Genomic DNA, 19,151 nt, shown 5'->3' on the forward strand with positions numbered 1-19,151 from the left:
TCGAAATCTTACCTGAGAGAAAAACAGAGTATAATATAACTTTACTAGATTGCTATACTAAATTGCCCAGGGATAATTTAAAAAAAGATAGATAAGATGATAATAATCTCGTCGTCAGATTGAATTAGTTGAACTCGAAATTAATTTAATTAATTTATGATAAACGGCGACCCTCCACAGGGCCTAAAACGTACTCAAGTTTGTTTTTAAGTTCGTGGAAGTTGGAGGCTGGAGGGTGTTAGTGTGCGGTCTATTATAAACGATAATAATGAAAGGATAAGCCGCTTTAAAGTGTTTTGAGTAGTGCCAGACTGAAGTATCCAATGAATAACAGATGAGGGAGTTGCTGAAACTTTTTAGATTTTTTATACTCAAATAATGTTTGAGTGAAAATACCATTACTATAGAGGGTGGATCTTACATAAGTTCAAATATTTTCACAAGACTGGTAGATCTCGATAAAAGAAACATCTTTAAGGTTTTCAAATAAGTACAAAATACGAGTTATTTTACTTTGAAAATAAAAAAATATATTTTTTGCTTGAAATTTAACTACCACTGGATATTTTCTGGGTTTTGATGGCGACAGCGCTGCCAGATTGTGATTTATTTGTGAGATGAATCTTAATTTAAAATTATTGGAAAACAATATATATTTTTATATCATTTTTTAAGATTTTTACGTTTTATTTTTAATTTAATAACTAATATTTTAGTAATTAATTGATTTATTTATTTTATAACTTATTTTACTTAATACATATTGGCAAAACCTAGTTCATTATGAAGATTATTTTAAGCGTTATTATAGGTTATTTATTTATTTATTGATGTACATTTTACAACGCCATATGTGGTAATTTTTGTGGCACAAACTAATAATCACAGAATTTAATAAAAACTAACGGAGAAATAACTTTGAAAGTGGCATAATGTGCTTATCAATCAAACTTACCTCTCTGACTGCAGTCAAGGGTAATAATAAAGGTTTAAAAGGTAAGTAAAGGGTAATAAACCTTTATTGTCAAGTTCAAAATAGTGTATCAGGGAAGCTACAAGCTCTTTGCTTCGTCTGTTTAAATGCTTCGGCATATTTTCAGCACATAATTTCAAGAAATGCAATACAAAAACTCGAAAATTTAGTTTTGAAAAGCACTTTTTGTGCTTAAAAGTACAATTTAAAGAAAGAGACTATGAAAATAAGCAAAAAAACGAAAATTACTCACAAAGATTCGACAACAACACGATATTATACAAAATAATGACTGACATTACGATAATTGTCTAATAATAAACGACAGCGTCGCTTAACACGGCGCCGGCGCCGGCGCAATGTGACCAACATAGCGATAATAAAATTCGGTGTAAACTAGTTTATGCAGCTTTAGTCTAAATAAAATATCTGTTACAATCATTTACCCTATAAAGTAAAATGAAAAGCTGCTCTGTATCTTAAATTATACAACAAATTTAAACATTTCCGCCAAAATTTAATTTAGTCAGGTTTATAGACTTTAGTGTCAATGTCGATATGATGGATGACGTGCATCGGAAAATATTTTGCGATTGCTGTATAATACATTTTTTGATATCTAGAAGTTAAGTCGTTTTTGATTGTTTTTTTCAATTTCATGTCAAAAATTAAATTTCAAGAATGAAAAAAAAAGTAATTTTCAACGGTTTTTCATACGGTTGGTTATAACTTGTCTCTTAAAAAATATACTTAAATTTTTACAACAATTAAAAAAAAATATTAATTAGATAATATCAATCCTATTTATCCTCCAACATTTCTTATTTTGTGCCAAAACTATAACTAGACAAAGCTAAACATGAAGCTCCGAGAAATCGAAAACGTTTTCTGAAGTTAAGCAGACCTTTAACTTCGCGTAAGTGAAGCAAATGAAAACGAATGGAGTATTAGTGGAGATTGTCGGCTAAATCACCCCTAATACCCCTAAAAAGAACTTGTGGCGGTCTTAGGTTTCTATTTCCGCTTTCAATTCGGCAACGCAATATTGTTTTAGCTCTGAGAAGAGGAAAATTTAAGGTATGTACATATCATTCAACCCGTATAAAGAACTGAATTTATAATAGAGCCAATAAATATACAGGGTGGTCCGAATTGTATTCCGGAAACTTAGGCAGCATATTCTGCAGATAAAAATAAGTAAAAAAAGTTCGTATAAATGTTTAGTTTTGGAAATACAGAGTGTAGAAGTTTCATTTTTATTTCGATTTTCTCCGAATAATTTATGAAGCATCATCAATATTAGGATGAAAATTGGTGTCTGGGAATCTTTTGATATGAGAAATTTGATTTTGATGTCAATATGACTCCTATTTCTAGGGGGCGCCACCTACATGTCGTTTAACTGCTCTCAAGAGTAATAACTTTTCGTCTGTACCTATATAAAACTACTGAGTGAAAAAATATACATTTCTGTGACGAGTGCTACGAGAAATGGTTCTCGAGATATTTGAAACGGAAATCATCAATACCTGTCATAATTGACATAAATTAAACATGCCTTGACTAAATAGTTATTAGACTGAAATCATAAATTTGAAATGTTTTTGTGGCAAAAGTTCAATAGAAACTGTTTTATCATCATTTTTTCGAAGAAAAATTGATATTTAATTTAAAAAAATAAAAATTTCCCAAATTTATTATTGCAGTCAAATAACTATAGTAAACGCCACGAATGTTTGGGAGTGATTTATCGCTTGATGAAGTTAGAATCGACACGCGCGCTATCATTTTTACATTAAAAACGTAATTTTTTACGGCAGATGTAGGTTTTTAAAGGCCCGGTCTAATCATCTGCCTGCGCTCCTCCTACTTATTCTAAAATGTTAGCGTGAATGACAAAGACGATACTATATCGCGTTTCTTTGATTGATTCGTTTTTGTGCATCAGTCCATTGGTGTGCTTGGGGCATTCCAGTTTATATTTATAACAAAACATATGTTTTAACAAGACTTTGACAGTTAAAACAACAAATTACAACAGATTATATATTGATTATTATATGACTTGAAACACCACGGCACTGGAATTAAGTTTTATGTGACCTTGAACAGATTAGTTCACATGATAGCGACCGATGAATCACTCCCAAACATTCGTGGCGTTTACTATATCTACTCAACGTGGTAATTTTTTGTCAATAATGACATGTATTGACTATTTCCATTCTAAATATCTTCAGAACGGTTGCTCGTAGCGATTTTTACCAAGAGATATTTTTTACCTAAAAAGTCACGAGAATGTATATTTTTATACTCAGTAGTTTTATACAGGTACGGACGAAAAGTTATTACTCTTCAAACAATTAAAACACATGTAGGTGGCGCCCCCTACAAATAGGAGTCATATTGACATCAAAATCAAATTTCTCATATCAAAAAACTCCCAGACACCAATTTTCATCCAATTATTTACGGTAATTCAAAAATTATTTGGAAAAAATCTAAATAAAAATGAAACTTCTACACCCTATATTTTCAAAACTAAGCATTTTTGGACATACATGTATACAAACTTTTTTACTTATTTTTATCTGCAGAATATGCTGTCGAAGTTTCCGGAATACAGTTCGGACCACCCTGTATACAGAGTGTCCCAAAATTTCGTGGACATAAAACTACCACGTATTTTTGTAATCAAAATAAGTTCATTTGACACTATTTACCTCTATAAAAAGTGCTTTGTTTGCCCGTTAGAGGGCATCAAACTTTAAAAAAAAAAACATTTTTTCAGACAGTGGCGGATACAGAGGGGGGGCCCATGGGGCCCGGGCCCCCCCTAAAATCTGTAAATTAGGTTAAATATTAGGCTTTTGGGTTAAAAATGGCGCCCTAAAAGGCATATTTGGCATTCTTTTTTATTTGGGCCCCCCCTAAAATAAATTTCTGTATCCGCCCCTGTTTTCAGATATTTTTAGAACCTTTATCCTGATTGAATGAGATTTTGGGTGTTTATGTTTTGCTAAGTGCTTTAACATTTGACTTTCACAAGAATGAAGAAAAAATACGGAAAGGGTAAAAACTACCCCCACCCCTATATAAATTGTATTGTAAATATTTTCCAACTCAACCGACAACCGATTCTTTAAATGGTCCTTATATTATATACTACATTTTTGACTCTTGTAAAAAAACGCCACAGCGCATACTTTTTAAGAAAAAAATATATTTTTCCGATGTTGATTTGTTTAGTTGAATTGTTTTTTTTTGTATGGAGGCCAATAAAATCTATTATGCTCTAATAATCTAGTTGAGAAAAATATGGACCCTGTATATAATATGTTTAAAATAGCTAATTTTATTGATAATAATGTTAGTATCAGCTATATTGTTTTTTATTATTTTAATTAAAATCAAGTTATGTCGCGTTGAAAACACACTGAATGATCCTTTGGAATGGATCGAACGTTAAAATAAAACCGCATTTTTAAAATCCAAATGATTACAAAACGGTTAATACAAATTTTTGCGGGACAACATCATATAAAATAAATCTCGCTATATTTTTTATATGGAAATGTTTTTTGCACTAAAATTTGCTGCAACGAAATAATTCATGTTTTTGCTATATCATCTAGTTTAGTTGACGGGAAAATAAATTCGTACCTGGTGTAAAAGTTTTTAGGTAAATTTATATACACACATAGCCAAAATTATTGCATATAACGATATTTTTATTTTATTTTATACCTATTATGATTCTTTTTATATTTTTGGACATATTGGCTTAGTACACGACTAACTAATTTAAAATTAAAAATCTAAGTGCAACTAGGCTGTTATTATAATTTTATTTCATAATTAGTGAAAATCAACAAAAACATTTCATTTTAAACAAAAAATATTGAAAGCAGTTTTAATTATTTCTCACAACTAATAGTCTGTATTGCCTCCTCGAGCCTCAATGCAAGCTGTGAGACGACGTGGCATGCTCTCAATTAAGTTGTCCAGAAGATGTTGAGAAATGGCTTCCCATGTTTCGCGCGCAGAAATTTTCAATCATTTACGGTACGGGGGATCATTCCTTTTGGCAATATGGCGTTTTAGCATGTCCCAATCATGCTCGATCACATTCATATCTGGAGACATCGGTGGCCACCACAGTTTTCTTATACCCTCTTCCTAAGACTTCTTATAAGACTTTAACCCCCTGTAGCTACGAAACATAGCGAAATCGGTCCCTATGTTGATAGAAAAAATAAATCTTATATTTTCTCGAGGAATCTCCCAACGCGAGACGGTACATGTTTTTTGGGACACCCTGTATAAAAAAGCGTCTGAAGTTAAATTTCAATATGTAAAACTTGGAAAATAAGTTGGTTATAATAATGGTTTTATAATTCGGAAACTCTCTATTTAATTATCTAGTAATGCTAAAATACTCTATTTGAAAGTCGATTAGAGAAAATAGTATGATTCATTGGCAAGTAATGTAAATATTTACGATCCGGTAAAATTGTGATGTAAGAGGAGGCTTAGCTTGCCGGAGGCGAATCAGTAGTTGATAGGCCGGCCGGCTGTTGTGTTGTGTTTTGTCATAGAGCTGATATTTGGGGGTTGAAAGTCTTTTGACTATAAACGTTGCATGTACTGTAAGGCAACGGGTCGTTTGACCAGAAGAAAACCTCTTGTGACGTCTTGCCTTCGAGGTTGGTCTTGAGAGTTTGAGGTCTCCCTTGTCCTCTCGATTGACACGATGCATGCGGCGTTGGGGTAGTGAGACTAGTGAGGTACCCCAATTAGCCTATTCGATTGGGATGCGAATCTGTTTAGCGGCAGATTTGCGTCCGGGGAAAGCCCCTATACTATTTCAGGTGACACTAGCTAGTTGTTGAAGATGATTAACCAATATATAACCAAATGATATTTGAATTAGATGGAAAATATGGAATGGGATATATTGAATAGAATATATCAGTGGCTAGGGGGCGGAGTACCCCCGGGTGAGTCTTACTATTTAACTATCAATTTTATCCAGATCAGTAAATGTTTGTTTTGTTATTTTCATGTACAATGAGAGAGTGCTTGCCAATGATCAACTAAATAGATATTTGAGGTGAATTTGCATTGTGAGACCCGGTTTAGTAAGCCCCAGAAATAGCGATTTTACAAATAATAATTTATTAAATATTTTTAAACAAAAACTTAATATTTTTTTTTGGAAATTAGTAAAAATTATTTAATTTTTAGGGTTCCGTAGACAGTTGAAATGTTTACAGATAATGTATTTATGTTGCCGCTATAAGAACAAATACTAAAAACAGAATTAAATAAATGTTTATAAATAAAAAAGTACTTTTACTAAACATTATCTTTTAAGTAAGAATTTTATATAGAATCTTTCAAGTCCTCGTGGTTAAAGCGTTAGGACTTTACGCTGCTATGACGTTGGAGCCGTAGTACCTAAAGCAGGTTCGAATCCTAGTCAAGGCGACTTTTTTTTAATCTTTTTTTTTAATTTTTACATATTTTTACATATTTTTTTTTTTACTTTTTACATATTTATTATTGATTAATACAATTTTTAGTAATGTGTTTCTTCATTTTTTTTAAATTACTTATACGCGCATTCAAAATTTCAGCTAAATCGGAAAAAAAGTTTATAATAATATAGTCTCTAATGTTGTGATAATGAAAGGTAAAATAATGGTACGGAACCCTTCGTGCGCGAGTCCGACTCGCACTTGACCAATTTTTGATTGATTTTCAGTTAAAAAAAATAAATAACTGAATTTAATGAGTGAGATTGTGAAAATAAATTAATGAATAGGTATTTATTATTATAAAGAGGTGATACTTATCTAATTGAAATTTTCTTTTAGATGTGTTTCTTATATTGAAATGAAATAACCGTACTGTATTGATCAGATGAGTTAAACATATTTTGAGACATAGAGAATATTATAATAGAGATAATATTATATTACTAATAATCCTTTCTAATATCTATTGAACATTTTTCAATTATACGGAGTATTTCATCAGTGGTAGTTTTATCAATCCCTCTTCGTTTAATCTATCTTGCATTGAGCCTCGTAATCAATCGTTCTTTTTCTTATCAAAAGCCCCTGTTTTCGATCCATCTTTTTAGGAACAATTTATATCAAACTGGACAAAGCTGATTTGGAATCTTTTATTATTCTCATATTTAACATTTTCTTTAATCTGTTCGTTTATTTGTTTCCTATAATTTTTTTGGGTAACTTTATGTTCTTACAGTTTATTTATTTGACATATAAAAGTCTTCATTTGCAAGATCTGTAGAATATTATATTTATTGGTACTATTAACAGATTTAGTAAATATTTCTTTTGTTTTTTTTTTGCTTCTATGGGAATAAAATCCTTTGAAACGTTAAGTACAGGGTGTACCATTTTCGTGTGTTTAATAAGAGAATTTCTACGAGAGATATATTTTTTTAGTTTCTAGTTAAATAGCATAATTTCTAGATAATATGGCAATATAGGTAGTAGATTAAATTTGCCAGAAAGAAAATCCAGAAAAGATCTAGTGTTCTTAAAATTTGGCAAAAAATATTTTTTTTGGAAATTTTCGAAGTAGGTAAAATAATTCGGTTATTTTGGATTTATCTGAAAAACGGTAAAGAGATAATATGTTTCTTTTATCGAGATCTACCAGCCCTGAAAATATTTGCACTTATTTAAGACTCGCCCTGTATACAGGGTGGCCCATCGAAAACGTCCCGCAAGGCATAACGGCCAGGGTATTTTTTTTTTTTCAAAAAAATCCAAAAACACGTCAATTTTGTTTGTGAGGGGGACAACTTTTGCCCCAAAAATGATTGAAAAATCTTCAACCCTCTAAGCGGGGGTGTCATCCCCCAATTTTTTTCAAATGGGAATGGGGGTCAAGTTGTACCGCAATTAAAAGAGCTTTCTATTCTCTATATTTCCCCGCTTCGTTTTTGAAAATCGGTCGAGTCATTGAGCAAATATGAAGGATTGAAATTTGAAAAGTTTATTTAAACATTTATTAGAGTAAATGATAAGGATAAATTCCTTCGACCAATTTGAGGTTTTTCTTATTATTTCTAGATGTTTACGCATTTTTTCACTTGTCACAAGGTTGAACGATCAGGTGCGGTAGTTGCTAGATAGCTGTTCTGTGTCTTGTGCGTTGAAGTTCTTCTCAATATTGTTAAACTGACCTACAATAGAATTTCCAAAAATACCAGCCCACACGTTCAATTTCTGAGGGTTTTGTGTGTGCACCTCGTGAAAAATCCTGGGGTTGTCCTCAGCCTAGTACCGACAGTTGTACCGATTAACTACACCGTTCAAAAAGAAAGTACACTCATCCGAAAAACATACATTAAATAGGAAATTATTATCATTCGCCAGTCGTTCACTCATAGTTTCACAAAATTGCAAGCGACGATGAAAATCGTCTTCGTGAGTTCTTGTACCAACTGAATTTTGTACGGGTGGAACTTGTGTTTTTTTAATATCCTTTGGACACTTGTACGATTCACGCCAGACTCACTGGCTAATTTTCTTGTACTCATCATACTATCATAGAACAATGTAGTTACCACAGTTGTTGTTGTAGTAACTACATTATTTTATGGTACTATCCATGGCAACTTCGCCCAATACGAATACCTCCATAGCTTCATTTACTACAAGATTTTCCCTCTGCCTCTTTTTATTGATAACGGAACCAGTTTCGCGAAATTTTACTACTAACTTGCGAACAATTTTGCCATAAAGGTGTTTGTCAGAATGGCGTTCATTGAATATCTGCGCAACCCGATTGCCACATTCATTATTTTTAAAATAAAGTTCGATTATTTCCACTTTTTCTGCAAGCGAGTACACCATAATTGTTAAAAAGTTTAACGATATTGGGAAGAACTTCAACGCATAAGTTACAGAACAGCCATCTAGCAACTACCGCACCTGATCGTTCAAACTTGTGGCAAGTGAAAAAATGCGTAAACATCTAGAAATAGAAGGAATTTATCCTTATCATTTACTCTGATAAATGTTTAAATAAACTTTCCAAATTTCAATCCTTCATATTTTCTCAATGACTCGACCGATTTTCAAAAACGAAGCCCAACAATAGAAAGCCCTTTTCATTGCAGTACCACTTGCCCCCCTTCCCATTTGAAAAAAATTGGGGGATGACACCCCCGCTTAGAGGGTTGAAGATTTTGCAATCATTTTTGGGGCAAAAGTCGTCCCCCTCACAAACAAAATTGAAGTGTTTTTGAATTTTCTGAAAAAAAAATTACCCTGGCCGTTATGCCTTGCGGAACGTTTTCGATGGGCCACCCTGTATAAACAGTTATTATTTACATTAACAAAACTCACCTACTTAACAGCACTTAAGGGACATAAAGGGCCATTACTACCGCTTTCCCCTTCAAAATATTCTAATAAATTTGCGATGACTTTTTTACGGCTATTGAGCTATCTTGTACACTTGAGCACTAAAAGAGGTTCTAAAAGGAACAATGTTCGACTGCAAGGTCTGCTAGTAAAACATTTTAAGCTTAAAGTATCACAAGATTCATTTAAACAAAAAACTCGTAATACAAAACTAAAGTGTCAAAAAGAATGATAATGTCAGGAAATAAAGAAATAAATGTGGCAACTTGACATTTTTTACAGCAGAGCTACCACCTGAATTCCCAGCGGAAAATTTAAATCCCAGTTAGTCAGCCCGGCGCCGAATATGTCCATGTATCGAATATACATAAAAATGTTAGGGTGTTTATTTTTATGCCGGTCGGTGTAATTGGTACTTGTCTACATAAAAAAAGTATTTTTTAATTTTTTTGTTGTTTACCCTCTATGGGAATAAAATCCTTTGACACATTAAGTATTTTTTGCTGGTTAAGAGTATCTGTTTACATATAAAAGGCAACTGGAGAAAATTATTTTCGTTTAGATTCTAACTCAGTCACATTTTACAAAAGAAAATGTATTTAAATTTTCAAATAGTATCTTATGAAACACATTATTACTTAATTGAAAATTCTTTTAAAATAGATTATCCAATTACAAAAATGGACATAGACGTATTCGTAAATCCGACTTGAGTTCTTTCTTGAGCAGTAGAATTTGTTTGAAACATTTGTTTAAGTAGAGGTTCAGTAATTAAACCGCAAATCTGAAATTAAAGCTTCGATGTCTTTCCAGAACTCGAAGAAATTGGTTTTTAATTTGAGTAATGCTGTTGAGAATGAAATAGTTCGGAAAAAGTTTTAGATTAGACTTGAGTTTAGTTTTGTTCCGAAAAAATATGACATTTATATTTACAGATTCTTTATAATCTTTTAAAAACCAAGACAATGTTTTCAGTCAATAACTTCGAATAAAAAGATTAAGAATAAACAGGGTAGCACACCTCATTCTCCTCGGTTGATAATACGAAAACAAAAACAACAAAATATTTTATGGGTATATGTTGGGAGATAAAGTGCACAATTCAAAATTATTTTGAGAAAAGATATAACTTTGATGGTGTGGATCTTTGATGGTTCTGACATAACCTATACAGGGTGGTCGGAATTGGTCTGTTTTAATAGAGAAAACCTATTTCCTGACTAGATAGAGCAAAACCGACATATGTAGATGTCATGGGCTCGATTTCTGAGACACGTTTAGTGGCATAAACCGCCTGTTGATATTTTCTCTGCCAACTGAGATAACTTTTTGATTTTTTTACCATTTTGAAAATTGCCCATAACTTTTTTATTTTGCGGAATAATAAAATTCTGTAAAGACGTTCTTAAGGCACTTTTTTAGCACAATCCAGCGAGTTTTTTCTATGCTTGCTCTTTTTGTCAGAAATAATAAAAAATATATTCTTTTAAATGGAAATCATAGTTAGTTATGAACTTAAAAAAATGCTGGCGTTTAACCATTTCGAACGATATAAAGTTATGGGTACCTATTTATTATTACAGTTGAGGGTTGGAACCTTTGGTGTTACACAGCAAATTAAAAACACTAAATCACCACAATACACCAAAACACTTTTACTTTTACACTGGACGCGCCTTTCGCTAACCATGTTAGCATCATCAGCAGATGATTATAAACTGACTAGTTCTTATAAACAGATGATTATAAACTAGTCAGTTTATAATCATCTGCTGATGATGCTAACATGGTTAGCGAAAGGCGCGTCCAGTGTAAAAGTAAAAGTGTTTTGGTGTATTGTGGTGATTTAGTGTTTTTATTTTGCGGTACCTATTTCTAAGAATGAGAGAAATATTAGGTTTTTCATCTTTGTATCGTAGTAGTGTGCCTTGATTTTGTGTTGATCTAGTTGTCTAATTATTTTTTATCGCAATTTAATATTCTATATTATTATTTATCTGCATAATAAAGACTTTTGAAAAGGTAAATTAACATTCTATATTAGTTTTAGTAATTACAATTGAAATCGATACAATAAACAAACAAAGCTAAAAAATGTATTTTTTGAAGGACGAATAGAGTTTTCTAAAAAAAATCATTTAAGATGTTCAAACTGAGCACCTCCTTATTGAATACATAATAAACATTTTTTGAGTTACAGCGATTTATTAGGCGAACTGGTGTAATAAGCCCAAAAGCTTGCTTAGTAGCCTTCTGCAATTCTTCTCTCGTCCCTTATACAGGGTGCTACAAATTCGAGGTACGAGCATTGGTATCTCGGAAACCGTAATAGATACGAAGATAGTTAAATTGGGGCAAAATTGCGCCTTGAGATGTTCACCAAGATGCCATCAAAAAAGTTTTAAAAATTTCAAGGATTGCTAAGTTTTTTGGCAAAAGCGGATTTTTTGGAAAATCAATTTTATTTTTTCCTGTCGTTACTTTTTAGACAATCAAAAAACTAATTACACATTCTCATAGTCACTTTATTAGGGCTATCTGACAGTACTTTTAGATTTTCAAATTAGCGGATAATTTGTGAGATGCAGAGGCCAACTTAATTTTTTTTAAATACGGACCTGCATGTTTTATTTCAGGTTTTGAAAGAACTCGATCTCCTGAGTATACTGATATGCCACAGATGATACTTTTTTTTTGTTTTGGGTACCTTAACAACAACAAAACTATTTAATTATTATTTAAAATAATTTCAAGTATGACACTGATTTTTTAAATTATTTAATCTGATTATATTCATGGCAACAATATTGATCAGCGCTAATTAACATTGAATAAGGAAAATGGAGCCAATTCAAAGATTCAAATAAATAATATCCAGGCAGCAATTTAAAGATACTATTTTTAACTTTTTTTATTGTGAATTTGGAATCTCAGTGTATGATCTAATAATATTCATAATACCTATTAAGACATTATGAATATTATTAGATAAATAAGGCTTTTCAAACGTATTTAAAAAACCGGTCCGTATTTAAAAAAACTACGATTTATCGTAGTTATAAATAAATCAACTTCTATAAACTAGTTTCTAATGCTCTACATGTTCGAAAGGATTACCATCCTCCCTAATGCTAGCTGCTCTTAAGGCTGCCCCTAGCTCTTTGAACATAACTTCTTGTTATAGTTCCCAATGAATTTTGTACTATTTATTGTAAATATTGAAATGTATTGATTTCACTTTTACAAATGACGTCAAGTAATGCCTCTTTAGTTATTGCATTTGATTTTCCGTATTCAATGTTTTATCCCACGTCATTGTTAAGTTTGAAAGATTATCAATATTGTAAAGATGAATAAATTAAATCTTAGAAAAAACAGAGCCGGACTTGAAATTAGTTTAAATAAATTATGTTCAAAAGTCCGAAACAAAAAAAAATTAAGTGTGGCATATCATTGTACTCAGGAGACCGAGTTTTTTCAAAATCTGAAATAAAAAATGCAGGTCCGTATTTAAAAAAATTAAGATAGCCACTGTGTATCTTACAAATTATCAGCTAATTTGAAAATCTAAAAATACTATCAGATAGCCCTAATAAAGTGGCAATGAGAATGTGCAATTAGTTTTTTGATTTACTAAAAAGTAACGCCAGGAAAAAATAAAAATGATTTTCAAAAAAATCCGTTTTTTCCAGAAAACTCAGCAATCCTTGAAATTTTTAAAACTTTTTTGATGGCATCTTGGTGAACATCCCAAGGCGCAACTTTGCCCCAGTTTGTCCATCTTCGTATCTATTACGGTTACCGAGTAGCACCGTTGGTTACCGTTGTAGCACCCTGTATATAAGGTCTTTTAATTTCCCCCATAAAAAAGTCGAAAGAAGTTAAATCACAGGACCTAGCAGGCCAAGATATGGGGCCCCTTGTTCCAATCCGATTATCTCTAAATTCTCCATTTAATGGCGTTTTAATTGTAATTGGTAAAACTAATATACAGGGTCCGGCAATAGTGCGTCGGGCATCTGTAACTCCTAGAATAAAAAACTTGAGAATTTTGTTTAAGTGCAAACCTAAAGTATGTACCAGGATGTATTCCAGGAAAATATTTTAACTTCTATAGGGTGGCTCAAAAAAATGTGAGTGGACCTGGATAATTTTTTTTAAATGGAACACCCTGTATATTATTGCATTTTTGGCTTCCTTTCAGATCACTTTACATAACCCTAAGATATGAATAAATATATTTCGATAGTTTCACAGATATTAAAAAATAAATCAAAAATATATATTTTTTAGCCTCGTTTTTAGCCCTTCTTAAAAAAATTATTAAAAATACAAGAACTGTTCTGAAATCACAACTATTTTAGGTATTTACTTTAGATGGTCTGAACTTACTTTGCTATAAATATGAAAATCGTAAATTATACAGGATGTTCAAAATTCTACATTAAACTTTCTAAAATATAAAATAATTTTTCTTGGTTTTTTTAAATGGAACACCCTGTATATTATTCTTTCAATAGACGGAGAATTAAAAAATGAACATTTTTTGTATTTAGAGTATTTCAAAATTTTTAACGGTTTCGCAGATATTTGCGGTTTTATATTTCATATGGCATTTTCCACAGTAAATTTTTATCAAAGCCACCCAATGATTTTTCTCTCGTATTTTATAATGAGAGCGCCATATGAAATAATACTGCGTGTAATTGCGAAACCGTTAAAAATTTTGAAATACTCTATATACAAAAATGTTCATTTTAACTCTCCATCTAATAAAAAAATAATATACAGGGTATTCCATTTAAAAAAACAAAGAAAAAATATTTTATATTTCAGAAAGTTTCGCGTAGAATATTGAACATCCTGTATGATTTACGATTACCATATTTACAGCAAAGTAAGAACAAATCATCTAAAGTGAATACCTAATATAGTTTTGATTTCAGAACAGTTCTTGTATTTTTAATAATTTTTTTAAGAAGGGCTGAAAAATTTATATTTTTGATTTATTTTTTAATATCTCTGAAACTATCGAAATATATTTATTCATATCTCAGGGTTATGTAAAATGATATGAAAGGAAGCCAAAAATGCAATAATATACAGGGTGTTCCATTTAAAATAAATCACCCAGGTCCACCCACACTTTTTTGCGCCACCCTATAGAAGTTAAAATATTTTCCAGAAATACATCCTGGTACATACTTTAGGTTTGCACTTAAACAAAATTCTGAAGTTTTTTATTCTAGGAGCTACAGATTGCCGGACTATTGCCGGACCCTGTAGAATGTTGATTTATCTTTTCAAAAGTCTTTAATTTTGCAGATAAATAATAATATAGAATATTAAATTGCAATAAAAAATAATTAGGCAGCTAGGTCAACACAAAATCAAGTCCCGTTTCGATACAAAGTTAAAAAAACCATAATATTTCTCTCACTGTTAAAAATAAATACCCTTAACTTTATATCGTTGGAAAGGGTTAAACATCAACATTTTTTTAAGTTCATAGCCAACTATGATTTCTATGTAAATAATTATATATTTTATTATTTCTGACAAAAAGAGCAAGTATAGAAAAAAACTGACTACGCCACTGGATTGTGTTTAAAGAAGTGCCTTAAGAACGTCTTTACAGAATTTTATTATTCCGCGAAATAAAAAAAACGTATCTCAGTTAGCAGTGAAAATATCAACAGGCGGTTTATGACATTAAGCGTGTCTCAGAAATCGAGCCCATGACATCTACGTCGGTTTTGCTCTATCTAGTCAGGAAATAGGTTTTCTCTGTTAAAACAGAACAATTTCGACCACCCTGTACATTTGAAAATAATTTTAAATTATGCAAATTTCCCTTCCCACGTATACCCATAAAATATTTTGTTTCTACATCTTTCCGTTTTCGTATAATCAACCGAGGCGAATGAGGTGCGCCACCCCATATACCGGGTGGGTCTCAAAAGTGGCTCACCCCTATATCTTTTTTATTTTATCAGATAAAAAAAGGAGATTTGGTATGTTAGTATATGACATAAATTTTTGGTCACTTCCTGTTTCACCGGAAATGACTACAACTTTTGATTTTTAAATGGCACCCTCGGTTTTTTTTACTTTATTCGATAGAAACTGACATTCTGAATAGAATGACATATCATATGTCAACTTTTGACATTTTTTCTTAAAACAAAATTGAATTTTAAATTTCAATCTAGAGTACCATGGCTGTGTTAAAAAGACTAATTTTTAATCGTCTAATGTTATTCGTGTCTTATCCTGGCCGGTTAAAAGATGCCCAACTCGTATTTTTAATCATATCTCATTTTTTTCAAATAAAACGAGGGTGGCTCATTAGCATATTTGGAAAAAGCATTTTTTTTTACTAATAATTTGGTACCACACACTTGGTATTTCGAGTCAAATTGTCGTTATGAATCGCATGTTGCAATTTCAAATAAACCATATTCGGAAATGTCAAAAGTTGACGTATGATATATCATTCTATTTAGAATTTAGATCGTCATTTTCTATTGACAAAAACAACAAAATACCCAGGGTACATTTTAAATATCAAAATTGTAGTAATTTCCGGTAAAACAGGAAGTGACAGAAAACAATTGAATACGTCAATCAATCCTAATTTATGTCATATATTAATATACCAAATGTCGATTGTTTATCTGAAAAAATAAAAAGTTATAGGGGTGTTAGTTAAATGTCCGCTGCAAATACTTTTCATTAAATTCCTTTAAGGAATTTTAGAACACATTTATGACTGGTAATTAAGCTTCATCGATATCGTTTTGTCCTGCCTAACTGCAATTTTCAATTACCCAATCGAAATGTTTCGAAGCTTCGGAAAACTTAGATTCAACTAAATCCCATTATGACAACGTAGTAGCGGGAAACAGGATCCCCTGCAATATAAGAGCCATCTTATTTCCCGTTACAAAGTTCAGTGCAGACAATGCCACGAGTCTATTTTGCATAATTGACTAATTAACTTAATAATTTGAGGTAAAACTTTACAGGTTTAAAGTACGCGATTAGTTATTCATAATGAGCATTAAAAAGCTTCATGAAGTTAGTAAGAAACTTTTTAATATGAGGGTCTATTTATTTCTAGTGATAGAGCGATTGTAGTAAAGTGAGTGTAATAAGTGGTAATTTATTTTATAGGCTTGGTGCATTCTGCGCCGGTGCTGCCACCATCGAAGAATATCGTAAACAATCGATATAATACAAATACACAGGTTTAAATAGCGAGTATACGAAAATTTTATTATTTAATTATTCTAATAGATAGTGTTAGAAAGTATAATTTGTGAAAATTCTAAAAATAAAAAAGTAAATATGTTGATATCTTCAGAAGGTCTAACTTGTATCATAATTTATTATTCCAATTAAAAAACTTTTTAGATGAGTTCAACTACGGTAGCGAGCATGGTTTTATCACCGGTTTTGCTAGTGGGGCATAACTGGAGCTCTTTCGGCTATAACGAAATTTTTTAAAGGTACATAATTATAATTTTAGAATATGTTCATAAAACATTTAATCGCTAGTTGATTAAAAAAGTATACCATTAATATTGCCCAAATTATATTTTATCGTCTCATAGTATATCTCTATTTAATTTTTTGATTATGTAACAAGCACTTTGTTTACTCACTTTTTTGTTATACAATTTATGTTATACAACTTGTAGTCAATCTACACAAATATTATCAAAAACTTTTTTTCTTTTAAAATGTGTTCAGATTTTGTAAAAAGTATAAGTCAAAATCGCAAAACTTAAATTTGATATGAGTTTCTTACTTTTTAACTAATATAGTGGCGAATTACAAAAATTCCTTTTCAATAAAAATTAATCAGTTAAATAAAATAATTTAATAAATTACTAGCTTTTTCCCGCGACTACGTTCGCGTTACACCTCGAATCGTTCATGCATTGATTTAAATGATTGTTTACTTCTTTATAGAGAGCTAGTGGCTAGTGAGCCTAGATCTTTTTTATTTTTCATCTTTTTTTTATGTATTAAGAGCACTAATACTCTCTTTATAGGTTATTTTTTATTCTTTGAAGGATAATTGAGGAAGATATATTTCGTTATGATGTCACTAAATAAACCCTTGTATAAAATTTTATACTGTCTGGTTTATAATGTTATAGTATTGCATTTTCGTACAGCAAACTTTCATTCCCTATTCTACTCCCTAAGGGTATAAATTTCATAAATTCGCTTTATCTTTGTGCCAATTTTTATGTGTATAATCCAGAGGTCACCAAGTTTTATATACATTTTTACTAACTTTACCCATTTGGATGATGAATTTCAAAAATGTCTTCTAATTCTTTTTGTAGGATTTCATTCTTCTAGACCAAATAGTAAGGAATTTTCATACAACAAACTATTCCGACATAATTTTACTCTCTGAGGATGAATTTCCGAAAATCGTTTGTGTAGCTAATTCACTAATGTCGTTTAAACGAATCTTTGTGCTAATATTTATGTATCTAAAGCTGGCGGTATGAACTCACTCCTAAAATATCTAAAAACTTAATATATAATCTAACTGACACACCACTGACAATGACAAATAATTTATTTCTGGAGGTATTGTGTGTAGGTGTTTTTCAGGTATGTTTTAGTATTTAGTCGTTTTTTACAAAGAAATAGCCATTAAGCACTATAAAAATACTTCATAATACTCGCCAATATCGTAGTCCACCGTGTCCAGCCTGTTTAGCCAAACGTAGGCCAATTCCTCTTCGGCGGCTTCGTGACCCTAGCCGATGGAAGAGTCTTGAAGACGCTCATTCGCGCATAGGAACAAGTTGACTGTGTAGCGTATTGCGTATTAATCGATTCTGAAACTTTCTATATCATGTATAACATGTTACCCAAGTTTATTATTTTAATCTCGATTTTAATAGATAAATGTGTGAAATGCCACCTGAATATCCAGTGCCGGATTAAGGTCCTAGGGGGCCTGGAGCTATAGGCTACCCTTGGGGCCCCCAGGTCGGATTATTTTTTCCTCATTGCTGGTTATTTTCACTTAAACTAATATTGCTTGAAGTTGAACAGGAAGGCAGTTGTTCATGATCTTGATTTTTATTCAGCTCAGAATTTGACGTTAAAGGGGTTTCGCAAATACTAAAAGTCTGTTACTTTAGTCAATTTTAAAGTTTTCTTTAGTTTTTCTTCTTGAATCTGAAATTAATTTAAAATATCCCTAAGTTTTCGTAGATTTAAAAATACAGGGTGTTCCGAAACTATTGTATCAAAATCTAAAGGTAGGTAGATCTCGCCAAAACTGATGGTCGGAAATGCGTCGCTTTCAAAATACAGGGTGTTAAACTTTTAAGAAAAAAATCGATCTTTTTAATATCTATTACACCACTGTATACCACCCTACGGTACTTAAACAAAATATTATTGAATTGACTATTATTGCACCGTTCTCGCTTAAAAAAATAAAAACCATTTTCGGCATTTTCATACATGGACAAATCGCTAAAATGGTAATGTAAATGTTTAATGGTAAAACCTGAAAAACGGCAATTTAGGTTTTTGGGCAGTTTAGTTCGTACTATGTTCATAGAAACCCATAGAAACGATCTTCCAAGCTGAGCTATATGCTATTGAAACCTGTGTGCAACTGCTGGTAGAACAGCAATACACCGGGAAAACAATATGCATATTTTCGGATAGTCAAGCTGCGCTGAAAGCACTTGAGGCAACGAAAAGCACGTCTATGACGATTC

This window comes from Sitophilus oryzae, unplaced genomic scaffold, assembly GCF_002938485.1.
Source record: "Sitophilus oryzae breed Bouriz unplaced genomic scaffold, Soryzae_2.0 scaffold_359_pilon_pilon, whole genome shotgun sequence".
Classification (NCBI taxonomy): domain Eukaryota; kingdom Metazoa; phylum Arthropoda; class Insecta; order Coleoptera; family Curculionidae; genus Sitophilus; species Sitophilus oryzae.